The sequence below is a fragment of the Sebastes umbrosus genome, chromosome 22, assembly GCF_015220745.1.
Source record: "Sebastes umbrosus isolate fSebUmb1 chromosome 22, fSebUmb1.pri, whole genome shotgun sequence".
Taxonomy (NCBI): domain Eukaryota; kingdom Metazoa; phylum Chordata; class Actinopteri; order Perciformes; family Sebastidae; genus Sebastes; species Sebastes umbrosus.
In genome coordinates, this window is record NC_051290.1 from 11,864,008 (window position 1) to 11,882,221 (window position 18,214).

The 18,214-nt window shown below is 40.3% G+C and overlaps 1 protein-coding gene across 1 annotated transcript in view; it reads left to right on the top strand.

Moving 5' to 3' along the window:
• The first annotated feature begins 2,314 nt into the window (after positions 1-2,314).
• gal3st3 (galactose-3-O-sulfotransferase 3) overlaps positions 2,315-18,214 on the top strand; it is a 42,419-nt gene continuing 26,519 nt past the window's right edge. Inside the window, exon 1 of the mRNA XM_037759359.1 lies at positions 2,315-2,668. The gene's annotated coding sequence lies outside the window, so the exon portion shown is untranslated. The remainder of the gene's footprint in view (positions 2,669-18,214) is intronic.

An 18,214-nucleotide genomic window follows, 5' to 3' on the forward strand; every position in this document is an offset into this window, starting at 1 on the left:
GCGTTTTTTATCGCGAGGGGACGCAATGCTTCCCAACATTGGACGCTTGGTGGGCTGTCACTAGAAACAAGGCACTAGGCTCCTGATTGGATGAACGCTTTCCCTCCGCTGCTCCCAGCTTTCAAACCGGAAACAGTATGGAGGCTCGTTTGGAAACTTTCTTCTCTTATATTACAAAAATAGTTCTCCAAAATGCGTTTCTGAAATCCATGCAGTTGCTGAATCTGTCTTCATTTTGGATCAACAGTGTTTATTTTAAAAGATTCTCGGGAGTTTCGAGAGGTGGCGAGTCGCGCCGGACGCCCGTGATTTGCATAAAGTAGACTAGACATCAACTTTATGCAAATGAGGACGCTCCGCTTCTCGAATTGCGACGCCACGCTACCAGAATGCATTGCGCGGCTGCTTACATAGACAATGAATGTGGAGCGTGGAAAGCACGGAGGCTGTGGACAAGTACCATTAGACAAAGTGTAGGTATTTGACGCCATGGAAATGAGAAGGGGCTGGAATAAGCATATCACTGGAGAACACACCAAAGAGTCCCTCCCAGGTAAATATTATAGAAGTATATTATAGGCACAGTTATGTGAGTATCCGCATGTTTTTTTCCTTTTCTATTGGTCTTAACGCTCTTATTATTTTAAAGTCCTGTTGGTTTTAAGTTGGTCTTAGTGTTTTATTGTGTTGTTTTTATGTTTTTATGTATAATTGTACAGCACTTTGGTCAACTTTTGTTGTTTTTAAATGTGCTTTATAAGTAAATTTGGATTAGATTGGATTGGATGTCCATGCACGTTAATGTGCTGCTGTGTGTGTGTGTGTGTGTGTCTGAGAGAGAGAGGACCATCATATGTGCTTGCAGCACTCATCCCTGCATCACAAATGTGCGCGCATTGGCTGGATGGAGAGAGAGAGAGAGGCTACACCGTCTCATATAAATGTAAGGGAGCGTAAAGCACAGTTAATAACTTTTTTAAAATTTAACTTAAACAGTTTTTATAACATGAAATGCACTTATTTAACAATAAAACCTTTAAATCTATAAACCAATGTAGCAATATAGAAGCAATTATACACTTTTAAATAGATTAATACCAGTATTTTTATGTTTTTTGACAGTGAGATATCAGTATAACAAACATATTTTTTGTAAAATTACAGAAAATCGTTCTACTTTTACATGTAAAGAATACTTTATTTTTACGGTTAGTTTTGTTGAAATTAGCATTCAAAGCTGTTAAAAAACAGATATTTAATGTATTCCATTTATACAGATTTATTCTGTTAAAAAAAAAAAAAATGTTGTCTTTTAAAAAGCATCTTTTTCTGTCTCCTGAATGGACGTTTCACAAGGCAAAGGAGTTGCTTGAACAGCAGATGGGTGTGTAACAACAATGCAACACAAATTGAGGTAAGAAAAGTCTTAAATTGTGGCAACATAAACCAAACATACTACCTCATGTAGTGATCCTCACACTGGTGGGTATTTATTTGCATCCAAGGTCCAAACAAAGATGCATAACCTGATGTAAGGCCCATAAATCCTGCAGCCTTTGAGCAATTTTAAAAAAAGAAGACACATGACACTTTTTAATAAAAAGTTAATTATTGTAATTTTTACATTTTTTTTTCTCTCATTTTGAAATACAGATAAAGAATGTAAAATTTCTTTAGAAAAACTGTAAAAAAAAAAACATTTTTTTTTTTTTTACACCATGTAGTACCGTGTCTACCAAAGAGTCACTCCCATGTAAATATTATAGAAGCAAAGAGTCACTTCCATGTAAATATTATAGAAGCAAAGAGTCACTTCCATGTAAATATTATAGAAGCAAAGAGTCACTTCCATGTAAATATTATAGAAGCAAAGACTCACTTCCATGTAAATATTATAGAAGCAAAGAGTCACTCCCATGTAAATATTATAGAAGCAAAGAGTCACTTCCATGTAAATATTATAGAAGCAAAGAGTCACTTCCATGTAAATATTATAGAAGCAAAGACTCACTTCCATGTAAATATTATAGAAGCAAAGAGTCACTCCCATGTAAATATTATAGAAGTATATTATAGGCACAATTATGTGAGTATCCCCATGTCCATGCACGTTAATGTGTTTAATGTTTAATTGTGTTTAATGTGTTTAATGTGTTTAATGTTAATGTTAATGTTAATGTGTGTGTGAGAGAGGACCATCATATGTGCTTGCAGCACTCATCCCTGCATCACAGGCACAAACGTGCGCGCATTGGCTGAATGGAGAGAGAGAGAGAGAGAGAGAGAGAGAGAGAGAGAGAGAGAGAGAGAGAGAGAGAGAGAGAGGAATGCTACAGTCTCCCGTTTTGTTGCACGAGGAGAAGAGAGGAGAGGAGTCGCCTCTGATGACAGACAGCAGATCTGCTGCCTGCGACACCTGAACACATCACCAAACAGAGAGAACATGATGAAGGAGAGGAGCCAACTGTAGGAGAGGAGGAGGAGGCTTTCCTAAAAAAATAAAGAAGAAGAAGAAGAGGAAGAAGAGGAAGAGGAGGAAGAGGAGGAGGGCAGTCAGTCAGCCGGCTGGCCGGAGCACGGAGCCAGTCAGTGGGAGAAAGAGAAATAGAAATCACCGCTATACGACCGTCACATCATCACATCACATCACAGCTCCGAGATGACAAAGGTGGGTTCCCATTGTGTAATATATCAGCATCGCTGTCCTATACATGGCGCCTTTTAATCCCTATAGTAAGAGTATATATAGTAGACATGTCTGATGTGGTGTTAGAAATAGAAAATCATTTAGAGGCGTTTATGTTGGTTAAAAAATTGGATTTCTGGATGAATGGATGACATGTGTGCCATTTGGAGATGAATGGAGTGATTTCATTCTCCCCAAAAATCTAATCTGATATCTGGCCCACATTTGGCTGTGTGAGACCTCTTGTGTTGTTTATGTCCTGTTACAAGCGTTAGTATGTATGTGTGTGTTGAGGATGATGATGAGGAGGAGGAGGAGGAGGGGTGTTTATCGTGATCGTCTCCTTGAGGCTTGTCTGGGATGATTGATTTCGCCCTGTTCAGTCAGATTAGGAGTGTGTGAACACCTATATATACCAGGCAAAATTAATTAAACTGCACGCAGAGATTAACCTGCATGCACCAGATTATCAGAATGAATGAATGTGCAGCCAGAGGAGGAGGAGGAGGAGGAGGAAGAGGAGGAGGAGGTCTGCAACAATTAATGACAAACTATTTATATCTGGATGTGTAGTGGCACCAATTGTTGCATGTGTGCTCAATATTTTCCATTACTCAGATTTGATTGGTTTTTAGTGTTGGGTGCAAGTTGCCTGAAGTTGTTTCCATCTGCAGTCTATATGTGTACACTGTTAAGAATTCCCCAGGAAAATAACAGTAAAGAACTGGCAGCAGGGTTGCCTTTATGTTATTGTAAAATTAACATTATTATACTGTTGCTGAAATTTACAGCTTTGTATGTTAATGCAAAATACAGTTGTTTTTAATTAATTTCACCATATTTTACAGTTAATTTACTGTTTAAAGATACATTATATAGCTGTTTTTCCCTTTTCTTTTATCTTACTGATTTGTTTTAATGCACTATTTAGGTTGTATTATTTACATACATTTTAATAAACATTATTTTTTTTGCCTAGATGAATAGACTTAGCAGGTTACAGACATAGGAATAGTCACACTAAATAGAATTAAAGGCACTTGTTAGGAAAAAGGCTATAACAGACTTGTTGACACTTTTCCCAAAAATGTCTGTCTATAGCTGAGTACAGAATGCAAACCAGAACAACATGTGAGTGAAGAACAGAGCTAATTCACTGATTTTACAATCATGTACAATGTACAAGCCTCACATGTGCAGATCAGGTCCCAGAATTAAAAAAAATACTAATAATGAAACTGTTACTGATGATACTTTAGACAGTTGATCAGCAGTAAAGTGCTGTTTTTTAAGAATGCATTATAGTTCAGTTAAAAAACGGCCTATGAGCGTAATTTAACAGTAAAGCACTGTTTTTAGCAATAACAGGTTAATACTGTTGAAATCCTGCTGTAAATTAACAGCAATTGTTTACAGTGTACATGGGGTGTTACAGCATCAATTAGATATTTTGCCAATATGTCATCCAGGTTTGTATTTGCAGCAGATGAGCAGGAAGTCATTGATAATGAAGATGCTGCAAAAAACAGTGTTTTGATGAAACCTGCATCGATGCTGACATGATAAGGCAAATGATTTGACAATTGACAGAACATTTTTGCACAACAATCAAGTCAGTTTGATTTATATATAGCTCAAAAAATCACAATTTCATCTGCATCCAGGATATCTTTCGACGCTCAGTTTGGATAAAGAGAAATCCCCCCACCCCCCCAAAAAAAATCCTTTAATGCCAGGAAGAGCAACAGAGGATGGGGTCCTTCTGCCAGCTCACACAGACGACACAAAATATGCCATTATTGATTGATGAGACATTTATCAAACAAACAAAAACAAAGCAAGTCATATCAATTGTATTCTTAAAGCCCAATATTACAAATTTCCCTCGGGGGGGCTTTACAGTCTGTGCAGGATACGACCCCCTCTGTCCTTTACAGTACGACCCTCTCGTCGGACAAGGAAAAACTTAACTCAAAAAAAGCCTTTTAACACAGAAAAATAAATGGAAAAAAACCTCAGGAAGAGCAACAAAGGAGAGATCCCTCTTCCAGGACAGACAGACGTGAAATAGATGTGTGTGAGTAGCAACATAGAGAATCCATATGACAAAATAAAAAATGATACATGTAATGTGAAACATATATGAAGAGATGGATCCAGGAGATGTCAAGCAACTTCGAAGGCATCGCCGAATAGATAGAGCCTGAGCAACACGACGTCCTCTCCGCCATGGGACATAGAGAGAGAACCAGATTTTTGTATTTAGTTCACAGTTAATTTGGTAATGTAAATGTGAGTTTCCCATGCCAATAAGCCCCTTTGGACTGAATTAAATCAAGTTTAAAGTTTCAGCTTCTCAAATGTGTTTCCTGCAAACAGCAAGGCTTTCATCCAGCTGTTGGCGTCCCGTGTGTCACGTTATAATCAGCTGTTCGTTCGTGTCCCGTGTTCACAACGTTCAGTGTCATTTTCACTGTACAAACGTAGTAGTTTAAAGCCTAACCATGTTGTTTTGTTTTGTAAAACTTAACTATATGTTTTATTGCCTGAACCTAAACACGTTGTGACGCCGAGGGGGTCTGACAAAGCGTCAGTATGTGACGAGTTGGGATGAGAACGCGTTGGCTAGACGTATCTCATTCCCGGTTATTCTTTGGTTTTACATGGTCGCGATGATGTTTTGACCACAGACGGGTGGACCCGAGGAAGACCACTTTTTTAACTCTTCTGTTACATTTTACACAGGAAAAAAAATAGTCGTAGCTGTATTTGAGCCTGGACTAAAGACAAATGTACTCCATTCCCGCTGGTGTCCCTGTCCGTCTGTCTGTCTGTGTCCTCTCCTTTGTGTCTGTCCGTCTCCTCCTCTGTGTCTTCAGGAAGTAGGTTAGGAGAAAGGGAGGTGACTTAATAAACCCTTTTGCGGCGGGTCATTTACAAGCACAGACCTGAAAAGGTTCCTTTTTTTTCCTCCTGGCATGTCCGCAAGAAAGGCACAAGACCGAGTGATGAATGTGTGCTCTGTTTGGAGGATAGCAATGCAGGGAATAACAATGGAGGTGAGGGGGTTGGGGGGTGGCGGTGGTTAGAACAGTGACACACCTCCTGTAAATAGAAGCTCACACACACACAAGCATTTAAAAAAAAAGTCAATATGATAAAGTGTGTCATGCTGACTAAGATTCACCGCACCGTTGTGTTAAACCTCATCAGAGGAGTCTTTTTAGACTGAGGGTGCCCTTTAAAGGCCGACGCTCTGGGAGAGAGGAGTTTATTTATACAATGTAGACTATGACATACAGCTCTGTGGCTGCTCGCTGCACAGTACAGCGTCCCTGAAGATGGGCCTCGAGCCAAAAAAGCAGTGCTGTTTACCGCTTCCCCCAGATGCAAAAAGACTGTTGGTACGTAACATAAATTCCTCCATTTGTCCCATTTGTCACTGTCGGGCTGTTTGCAGATGTTGGCTTTAAGTTGGATGTTTGAAGAATAGAAGCCAGTAAGGGTTGCTTGCGTTTCTCTGCTTCACATCATTATAAATCAAATATAAATCAAGTTTTGGCTGTTAGTCAGGCCAGTAGGGCTGCAATTAACCCTTATTTATATAACACTTACACTTGCCATTAATTGACTAACTGTTTAGTTTATAAAATGACAAAATCATGCCCATCATAAGAGCCCAAGGAGATGTAGTGAAATGGCTTGTTCTGTCCCACCAGTGGTCCAATCCTCCCATTTGAGGGTCTGAACTTAGAGAATGTTTGCTAGATAAATTACTTAAATTGTTCTTTTTTAATCATGCTTTTTATCGTTTCCCTAAGAAAGATTACTACAGTGCAACAACCTAAACCATAACAAATAAAGGGATGTGTACATATGATAACAGATAGTAACTGTAAATTGAAAAACAGAGTATTCAAAAACAAGGGAGGAGGGAAAAAATGCAATAAAAATGCAATAAATAAATAAAATAAGAATAATGCAAATAAAATAAATAAATAATAAAAGATAATGTTTTTGAAAAACAAAATAATAATAAATAAATATACATAAATAAATGAATAAAATAAATTCAAACATGCACCTACTTATATACCTGTGGTCCTGGCTCCACGTTGATTCACCTGTACAGGACAGGTATAGATTACATACTATGAGAAATGACTTAAATGTTTAATAGATTATCAATATATTGTCTGTCAGTCAACTCATCAAGTAGTCAATTAATAGTTTCAGCTCTTCAGGTCAAGTAAGAAGCTTTTAAAAATCAACACTTAAGTCGTTGCTTTTTACATTTTGCGGGATAGAATTGATATATATATAATAATATGTTGTAGTTGCAGTAGAATCAGAGTCTAGTAATTCACCTTGATACATTATTTGACCTTTATTTAACCCACTGAATCAACTAAGATGACATTCTTACTTGTGATGACAAGAGGCAAAATCCCTCCTGATGGTGATTTGGTGTAGAAAAGAGGCAACAGAAAACCCAGCAGCAGCAGCAACAGCAGCAGCAGTGGAGCTTTGAAATAAAGGAACAGTAAAGTAGCACAGAGCTCAGACTTTCATGAGAACTTGCATGCAGAGAAACAACAAACAGCAACCAGAAAAATCATACAGCAGCACGGATAAATACTGTCGTTTTTCTTCTTCTCTACACATGTTTTTTTTCGGGTGCAGGAGGATGCGATGTTTGTGACTTGTGAGTCTTCTTGATGTGTATTAGTGGAGGTCGGGACTGGTGTTTAAGATGGACCTGAGTGATTAGAGCGCTTGTGATTAAAAATTTACTTGCGGGCATCTCAGCTCGCCGCAGAGAACTGAGTGAATGTGTGTGTGTTGCAACGTGTGGATGCGAGCCCGAGCTAGATTAATACTCCATGTTAACAAACCTCTTGGTTTGACCCTGGCTAGCCTGCAAACACACACACACACACACACACCATCCACTTCATCCCCTGCTGGGTTCATGCTGGCCAGTGCAGAAGTACACACACACACAAACAAACATTGAGCACCGGCCAACTTTCAACCACTTTGATGCATTAGTGCAAAGGTGCATTTTCGTCTCATTGTGGCTCGGGACCAAATTGATTTTGATGTGCAGGCATGCTCGTGCATGCACTCGCACAAATGCTACTGTATTTCAGATTAGAGGTGATATAGAGAGGCAGAGTGTGAAGTTGAGGATGACCTCTCATCACCCTTGCTGTCGCTTATTATTGAGTTCGATCCAATAGAGAGCCCCAACTGAATAAGAGACATCAGCGAGCCTTGTTCTTAAATGTTAACAAGGAGGCAAAGACTTCAAAACTGTTTTCAAATTGTGAAAATTTCATTCTAAAGCGCTCGGAAAAAAATGAAAAAGGCTTTTAAGGAGGTGCTTGTCAGCTGTGGTTCTGACTATGGCCGCTGGTGCCAGATGAAGACAGATGGACGAGGGTTTTGTCAGGGTCTGGGCCCGGCTCCAGGGAGCTGCCCTTGGTGCGGAGGTTTTCATCTACTTGTAGATGTCCGACGGCCAGATTCCAGCAGACCCGGGATTAAAAGGGTCTGGACAGGACGATTATGGAAGCAAAGTCCTGTATCTGGATCGCCCTGCTGTGCTGCACAACACGAAATGCATTATTTATTATTAATACTGAGAGCTTCTCAGTTTGGTTGTTGTTGTTATGGCTGGACAAACTTCTGTCTGGTGAACAGACAAAATTCAAAGATGGATTTTTTAAGACTGGGATTATCTGATCTTCAGTGTTTTAATAAACCAAAGCCTAGAAGTGTGTTATCATACATGTGGTACAATTATTAGTTTATTTTATAGATACCAGATACTTGATCTATCATAAGGAGAACTCTTTGTCTTAGTTTTGACTGAGGTTAAGTTGAACCATCTTTTTAGGGCAATGTTAAAGTTACAGTGTGTAGAATTTGGCGCCATCTAGTGGTGTGGTTGCAGATTGCAACCAACTGAGTATACCCCTCCACTCACTCCTCCCTTTCCAAGACTGCGGTAACGTGAGCCACCGAGTGCAAAACCATGGTAACGCCGTTCGCCTTGGTCAGAGGCAATCCTTACCATAATAACACTACTTTAGGAGCAACGAAAGTCAGGCATGTCAGAGAACTACGGTGGCCTTCAGGTAACATAAAACATGAAAGGCCTTCTCTAGAGCCAGTGTTTGGTTTGTCCGTTCTGGGTTACTGTAGAAACATGGTGGACTCCGTGAAGAGGACCCGCTCCCTATGTAGATATGAAGGGCTCATTCTAAGCTAACGAAAACACAACAATTCTTATTTTCAGGTGATTATATACTAATGAAAACATAGTTATGAATATTAACAACAAACCTTGATTTTCTATTGTGGGACAATGAAAAGTCTATTAAGTCTGACACTCTGTTAAAAGGCCTAAAAATCACCTTAATTAATTTAGGAAACACTCAAGGCTAAATGTGTAATCCCATGTTCAGTCATTTTACCACTTACAATGTTATTGCTGTTACAAAACCTAGGCTTATGTGTTGATACCACATCAAGTTGGCCAACTAGGAAGATCATGTGATATAATTGAAAGCTCTAGAACAGCTTCTAAATGGACCTTGTAATGAGATTGACAACGTTGAGTATGAAGTTTGCCATTTGTGCCAATCAATTTATGATTATTCTGATTGAGATAATCAGATTAGAGTTTTTACACAACTGTTGACATAATAAGATTATTGTTTTAAATGGGATTAGAGGGAATTATTGGCATGCACTCGCACCCGATGTCATGTTTACTGTTTCAAAATTGGCTCCAAATCTTTCACTGATTTGGGTTTTTCGTCCAAAGCCTGAAGTGGAATAAGGTCAGGTACAGTTGGCGTATCCTGGTGTTGATCACAGATCTGATTGAAAAAGTTTGGCGTTGTATATACCTCCCAGTGTTGCCCTCCTTGTGGTGCTGTTCCCATGAACCCTGAGGAAACACAAGCCCCTCTGAGAAGAGAAAGACAAGGTGTACACCGCAAAGAAACACCACATTTAACAAAGCATACTGAGACTCAGTAAGGACACACTGTGTTGGCTATCTGCAACAAGGAGCCATTCGATACGTTATCTATCGAATCCATGGCACAGAATAATCTAGACACCAGATACTCCGAAGTGAATATCACTTTTCAGCGTCTGTGTTCAATGAAGGGCTTCAAAAGGTCTGACAAATGCACGCCACAACTGACTTTTAAAAACAAGCGCAGTATATGATAAGGAACTCTGTCATTGTAACTTTATGACTGTTGGCAGCAAGTCTTCAAACTGAGCTTCCTTTTTACTACAACACATCATATTACTTCTTATTCAATAGCCGACAAGGTGAGAGCGGAAGCACTTGGACAAGGATTAATACGGGACACCTTCAAGGGCTGAACAGTGCTGACAAATGCATTGCTATTTCTATTGGACATTGTAATCTTTTTATACAGACATATCCATTTTTACTCTTCCTTTCTCAGGATTTCAGAAAACTGATTTTATTTTAGGGGCAAAGTCGAAGCTAATAAGATTTGTTCATCCAATAATCCATCCTTTGTGTTGTTTATTTTACCTGAAGAGCAATACATCAGAATAGCTTATGGTGAGATACCTGAATCATTTTCTTTTTTTTATACTCTCTTATAAAGTTCAATCAAGTACAGTCAAGTTTGTTTATTCGATTCGTCATATGCACGACAATTACAACGAAGCAGTCGTTGGCAATGAACATCTTGGGTCTCAGGCACCCTTCAACAATGCTCATTAAAAATGTATATATAGAAAAAGGAAAATCACACAATTAAAAGCAAATTGAGAATCAAAGACATAAAATAGTGCAAGTTAAAGTAGCATTTCAAATGGATAAGTATATGCATGATGAGAAGTAATTGCGCATTTTTTATCTGTTCAAAATGTACCGCAAAGGGAGATTTGTCAAGCATTTAATACTCTTATCAACATGGAAGTAGGCAAATATGCTTGCTTTATGCAAATGTATGTATATATTTATTATTGGAGATCAATTAACAACACAAAACAATGACAAATAGTATCCAGAAACCCTCACAGGTACTGCATTTAGCATAAGAAATATGCTCGCATCATAACATGGCAAACTGCAGCCCAACAGGCAACAACAGCTGTCAGTGTGTCAGTGTGCTGACTTGACTATGACTTGCCCAGAACTGCATGTGATTATCATAAAGTGGACATGTCTGTAAAGGGGAGACTCGTGGGTACCCATAGAACCCATTTTCATTCACATATCTCGAGGTCAGAGGTCAAGGGACCCCTTTGAAAATGGCCATGACAGTTTTTCCTCGCCAAAATTTAGCGCAAGTTTGGAGTGTTATTTAGCCTCCTTCAGACCAAGCTAGTGTGACATGGTTGGTACCAATGGATTCCTTAGGTGTTTCTAGTTTCATATGATGAAAGCACGCTACAACCTTCGAAAGATCGATTGCGTTAATGCATTAAAGAAATTAGTGGAGGACTATATATTAGTGATATATGATAAAGGGCTGCGCGAACACAATTGACTCATGCATTTAAATTAGATTTTTGTTCTGTTTCCTTTTGATTCATTTCCTCAGTTCGCCCCACACACTTTCTCACCCTGAAACGACATGTTTGGTCTAATAAACAGGAGGAACTTAATGAGTGTGTTGAGCTGCCCAGGCAGGCGAGTAAAAGCCTCCGTTAAGTGCTAAAGGTGTTTCCTCTGGAGTCGTACAAACCCTGCCAGTGTTAGTTAGCGAAGGATTTAAACCCTGCGGGGCAGACGGGAATGTTTTCAGTGTGTGTGTCTGTGTGTGTTCCTGGGGCATGCTTACCTGTGTGAAAGTTTGTGATTGTGAGTTTATGAGGTCTGCTTGGCTATGCGTGTGCACATGTGCTTCATTTATTCACACAGGTGTCTGTGTGTGTTGGGTGGAGGGGAGGTGCAGAGGGCGCCCTCCCCTGGGGGTTCCAGTCTGGCCCCTTAATTAATCCGTTTTCTGGCCGGAGGGTCTCTGTTATCAGGCCATTACAGCGAGCCTGGCTGCGTCCTAACAGCACGATCCCAGAGAGCACAACACAGGTACACACTCAGAAACACACGGTTGTTCTTCTGCACTTGTGAGGCCACTCAATGCATTCCCTAGCCCTAAATCTAGTCCTGTTTCACACAACTTGAGTCTTGGGCAAGACAGAAGATGATCAAACAGGTTGAAACAAACAAAACAAAACCTATTTTGAAGAGGCAAATTGTAAAATTATTACCTAAATTGTCAGGGTCATGTCTATAAGGTAATACACAAGTTGAGAAACTCTCGCACGATGGTTGAGGTTTAGGCACTGACGTCCAATAGTTAAGTTTAGGATAGGTCGTTGGGAGAATTTTTGTAGGTTTTTGCAAGTTTTCGCAATTTGCGGGTTACCTTCTAGACCCGACCAAATATCTGTTGTAAACATTTATCACAGTTACGGGCCGACTTCCTGCTTCAACTTTGACCTTCTGTATTTACCGTACTTGTAGCCTATGGCCCTGTTCACACCTAGCATTAACATGCGTCCTGAGTGATCGGATCACAAGTGGACAGTTTTAAGTACGTCTGTTCACACCTGGCATTAGAACGCGTCTTGAGTGACCACTTGTGATCGGATCTCACTCCCCCGCTCTATATGCAGATAATATGTGACGTAATATTACATGAATGTCAGTAGTAATATCCTACATATTCGTGAATTCGGGTACATTTTATTAACATCAGGTGTCAGCTCTGTGCAGAGCAGCGGAACAAAAACACTGACACATCTCTGACAGTATGATAATAATGCACTTTGCGTGCCTAGTCTGATAGTCTGTAGATATGTAGCCTATAAATAAGATATATTTTAGTAAAATACAGTTGTACCGACAGGATACAGTAGAGCACAGAAGCCGTTTCCCTGCCGTGAGGCAGACAAGCGCTCGTGTCTACCTGTATTCACATGAGGAGCGCAGTGATCCAGCGGATCCAAGCGGGACGTCAGTTGAGTAGGCGGACCTTCAACGTGGCCCAGGACATATTCGCGTACACACTGCTAAAAGAATGTGGCCACATGTGGCCCAGACCATCTCTGAATGTGGTCTGAGTGATCAGATCTCAATGCGTCATCAATATGTCTTGAGTGCGTTCAGACCTGTACTTAAAGCTGTCCACTTGTGATCCGCTCACTGAGAACGCATGTTAACACCAGGTCTGAACAGGGCCTATGTGCATACTGTTCTCTTGATCAATGAAGGATAATAACTGACATTTTGAAGGCGCTCACTATCAAGTTATCTCCTAATAACGTTTAAATCTGGCTTAACTTTGGTCTTATTTACAGCCTGGTTGATTATCTGACCACTCGCGTGTTTTGCCCAATCGGACATTGTCGTATTTGTTGTTTCACAGATGTCTGTCAGATCTTTAAATCAAACGTATTCACAGATTGTGCGAATTCCGCTCTGCTCTTCTTCTTTGCTAGGATGTATGTTAAGTCTGTCAGTGACTGGTGCAAACAGGTCTACCTAAAAAACCCTAAACCCTAAAGAAAAAAGAGGCAAAAATGTCCATATTTTACGAAAATACCCTTATTCTCAAACACCTTGGTCCTCACAAGCATAGACACATACAAAAACAGACATGCAAACACACAAATAAAAGCAGGCATGGCACACAAACAGTAAACACAGGTGTGCAAGCAGACGGATATACACATTGGCACACACTAAATGTACACACAAACACACACTGCATGAACAAATACACAGTCATACACTTATACACAGGCATGGACACACAGTCACACACAAATGTGCACATAAAAGCAGGTCCCAACACGCTCATACCCTCACACACACTCTTTCTCACAAAAACACATTTTCTTTTACTTTTCCTGAAATACACTTCAGTATCAGTTCGGCCGACTGACTGCAAAGGAGTCTGGGTGTTTGGTTGAGATGCTCGAGCGGTGTGTGAAATCTGATTACAGTCTTACACAGCTTCCCTCAGCGGCGGGAGGGCGACCACTGTTACTGCCGCCTCACCTGCCCCGTCTGGCTGCACCTCCACCCGATATTCCCTTCTCCCTCTGTGGGTTTCTCTGTCTGCATCTCTGTATAATGCTGCAACAAGCTGGCCCAGTGGTGTTGGATTCTCCCGTAGCGGAAGATCACATGTTTGATCCCTAAAACAGCCGTGGTTTGTTCTGCTTAGGTGGTCTTGAGCAATTTGAAAGGAAACGCCAGGTTTTGGCGTCACTAGCTTATAATTAGTCAAATTAAGAGGTTCTTTAAAGACTAGACAACTACACACTGATGTCAAACAGGGAGAAATCTATCACATAAGAAACAGTCGCCGCAAAAGACCAGGATGCAATGAAGTCATGTTGTGTTTGGAGCGCCATGTGCGGCTTGTTCTTGATTCGTGGCTCCTTCCTCCTTTGCTTTGATGAGTCAGATTTAGCAAAGAAATTTGTAGTCATTTTCAAAATAATATGTTATTGATTTGAAATGCAGAGAAAGGGCTTTGCATTTTTACCTGGTGACCATTGAATTTGTAACCTGACCCGCCAGATGGTTTTTAAACAGAACCATTTGAGAAGCCATCATTGTAAACTGTTTGTAAAAGGGAAGGCACTTTCAAAAAGCACTTGGCAGGTGATTGGATAAACCATCTGTCAATCAAACCCTTGCCGAAGCCAGTCAGGAGAAGATGGGAAACATCTTTCCCATTGAGAAAAGCCTTCAGTCCCGTTCTTTGCTCTTCTTTCAATGAAGAAATACTCTCCGGTTCTGATATAACTGATGTTATTGCAGCATCTACGCTAATCTCTTCAGGAGCCACCATTGTTGTTTGGAGCGAACAGGCGTGGCTTAGTCATCTAAACCACACCCGTAGCTGCTAACAGGACACTGGTTGGTCCGTGCTCTGGCTTGCTGGACACAAACGCATTGACAAGATGGATTTTCGTGTGATATGTGACTCTGTGATTCTTGCGTGATCTCGTGACATTGTTCAAATCCAGCAGCCGTGCAAGGTTATCGAATTTGTGGACAAATTACAACAGTCGCTGGCTGATTTTTTCAGGGTCGTGTCTAGAAGGTAACCCCCAAGTTGTGAAAACTCTTGTGAGACTCACTGCCCAACGACCTATCCTAACCTTAACCATCTCGCAAGAGTTTCGCAACTTCGGGGTTACCTTCTAGACACGACATTTATCAGCTGTAGCTTGCTAACGTTAGCCAATTAAGCTAACATATGAGTTTGCTAATCAAGCTAACGTACGAGTTGGTTGAAAACGCTAACTTGTTAATGTTTCACGCTAGTTGGACATGTTAACGTGCGCAGCAATTATGTTAGAGCCGATAAACACACCGTTTTACCCATTCCTTACACTTTTGCTAGTTTTTTTGTTGATGTTTGTTTTTTGGGGGGCGTAATTAAGAAACCACCATCCAAACTCTTTATGTACGTAGAATCTCTTAACTACAACCACGTGTACAATGCTTTTAAATAAATGCACGCCGCTGTAGCACGTGAAGAAATCTATAGCCTGCCATGCAAAGTATGGTTGAACGGGCAATTAATTGAAGTAGAAGATGACAGGGAAAGCAAAACAATTTATATATTTGCCAATTCCTTGGTCATGGTCTGAGCAACACAGCTATATTTAAACCTCACTGAGTTACTACAAAGCATTACACTGTTTCAACATTTGTCCAGTCACTGAAGGAGGCGAGCAAATTACTTCAACTTAAATGTAGTAGACATTTAACCATGGTCATAAATGGATAGACACGAGATCACCCGTCACAGGAGTAGGCTTGTTGGTTGTCAAACAGGGAAGAGAGCATAAACCGTGTGGATTGCCACTGCAACTTTCAACGACCTATTTTCTCAGATTTTCTCTCCTTTCTCTTATCTGTGTGATCATCTGCCATCTCAATGTCTCTGTTGTTCTACCTGCTTTGTTGCTTCCATCCATAGACTGTATCACTGCCTTATTTCCTGTCTGCAGTGATGCAGAGATACAATAAAACATAGCCTACTATCACCTCCAGCATGATCTATAACTGTAAATAGAATCAAAGACAGTTATATTCTCTTTGCAGTTTTATATTCTATTTTTACGTAACTCAGTTTTACCTCAATTCATTTTTTCATACATTTTAAGGAGTCACAAATAAAACGTGGGTCAGCCATTCATCATTCTTCCTGATCCTGCCCAAAAAAACAACAACAACAACAACAATGCTTTGACATATATTTTTTATCTCGCCTTCCTTTCCTTTTTTTCTCCGTCTCTCCATTCTCGCCTCTCTCTTCGCTCTACACCAAAGTTTCGCCGCAGGCTGCGTGCCATCTGCTTTTGACATTTTTAGAATGAGGAGAACTTGTGAGAACAGCGTGTTTATTATTCCATTGTGGTTAATTATTCAGACTCCGACTCTCCGGCTCTCCGTTCGGAGCGGCCGGCTCTCTGGAGGCTTCGCCGCGACACAAAGCGGGACTGACACTCTGTGAAGAATCCGGAATTTGGATTCCATCGTTCCCATTCCGTTCTGCTGCGGTCCGGAAGTGACAGTTGGAGCCGAAACCAAAATGAGACGCTCCTATTGTCCAGTCCGGCAGTTATCCTTTGACCTCTCCGCTGCGCTGAGTGCCAGAGCTCAACGCCAGTGCAGTCACGTGGGTGTGAGTAACATATTCACAACAAACCCTCTTGCCTGTCGTATTCATAGCAGAGGGACTCTGTCAGTGTACGAGTGGTGCTCCACCAGCCACAAAGCTTAATTCAGAGTCAGAAAGCTTAAGACATTATTTTTAAACATTTGAAATGAGCATATAAATGAGTTTTTACACATTTCAACCTCCGGGTCTGAAAAGTGAAGCCAATGAGGAAGTGCCTTAAACTTGCATTCTCTCTAATAGCCAGCAGGGGGCGACTCCTCTGGTTGCAAAAAGAAGTCTGATTGTATAGAAGTCTATGAGAAAATGAGCCTACTTCTCATTTCATTTATTACCTCAGTAAACATTGCAAGCATGAGATTATGGTCTCAATTGCTAGTTTCAAGTCTTCTTCAATACAGCATGATGTTCATTTAGTAAATTATGATCCCATTTAGAGTCAAATTGACCATAAAGCAGGGGATGCTTTAGGGGCGCTACCACAGCATTTTCTGGTCTGGGAGTTGTCCGTGTTTTTGTCTTACAACTTTAACCCTTTCACAGCGAGTTTACAGTTCAGAAAATTTAATTGTAACATTTTGGTCGCCTAAAATGTCTTATTCACTTTACTTTACTTCTGGTTGCAAAAAACCAAGATGGCGACGGCCAAAATGCCGAACTCGAGACTTCAAAATGGCAGTCCTCAAACCAATGGGGGACATCACGGTGACTACGTCCACTTCTTATACACAGTCTATGTGCAATACACACTTTTCTTTTTACCACGGCTTAAAATATCACAACAAAAAAAACGTGTGTGCTACTATGCATGTTAAAATTGTAAAAATACACAAATAAGATTGAAATTCAGTTCAGCTCAAATTGCCTTCAAATCTCTTTTTCTCTCCTTAAATGTTTTGGCTTTGATAAATATTCACTGCCAGTCCACAGTGAAACACCTCAATTTGCCAGGTCTAATAAGAACTGGACATCCTCTATTCCTCTCACTAATTACACCGGAAGTTATCCTGAAACACAGACCGCAATATTATCGCTTATTTGCTTTTTAATTTCTCAATTATCACCGCAGACGCAACCAGAATTAACCAGGGTCCTCTCCCCTATCAGTATGATAAACGGGGTGATTCACTTGCCTCAACGATAATCAACAAACCAGACATCCAATTAAGCCCATTTGACCCAATCATAATTGGGTATGAACGAGGACGCCGCCTTCTCCAGCGCTATCTAATTGCTTGCAGGATTTTCCCTATCAGAGCGATGTTATATTGATCTAGAGTGTATTGATTTTGCTTATTGCTGCTTGCATGAGGTTGAAACAGCTCATTAGCCTATGTTGTGGTTGGAAATGCAGCAATGTGGGTGTAAAGCTGGTAAAGTTAGGGTTCAGCATCAGGGGTAATGGTATCCGTTTTCTTGTCTATATGTTGTTTCCCTGCCATTGTGGTTGATATTGTTTTCCACTAACGTACCATGAATGCAATATTTTTTGCATAGAAGCACTAATTAAAGTCTGACACTGTTGGTTTCCACTCCAAGTTTATTGGTTTCCTTTACTGTATTGCTGCTACGGTACCAGGTATGAATATCCTAACTGTATGAATCTGATAATCTAAAATGTACAGTTGTTTGTGTGATTGTTTTTTTATCGCCGATAGTAATAAAAAAATCTTTCGGAGGTTGTAGTGGGCTCAGTTTTAAAGCTAGAGTGAAGATATTTTATTAAACGGGAAAATCTATGGAATCCATTGGTACCAACCGTGTTATACTAGCTTGCCGAGAAGAAAGCTAAATAGCGCTCCAAACTTGC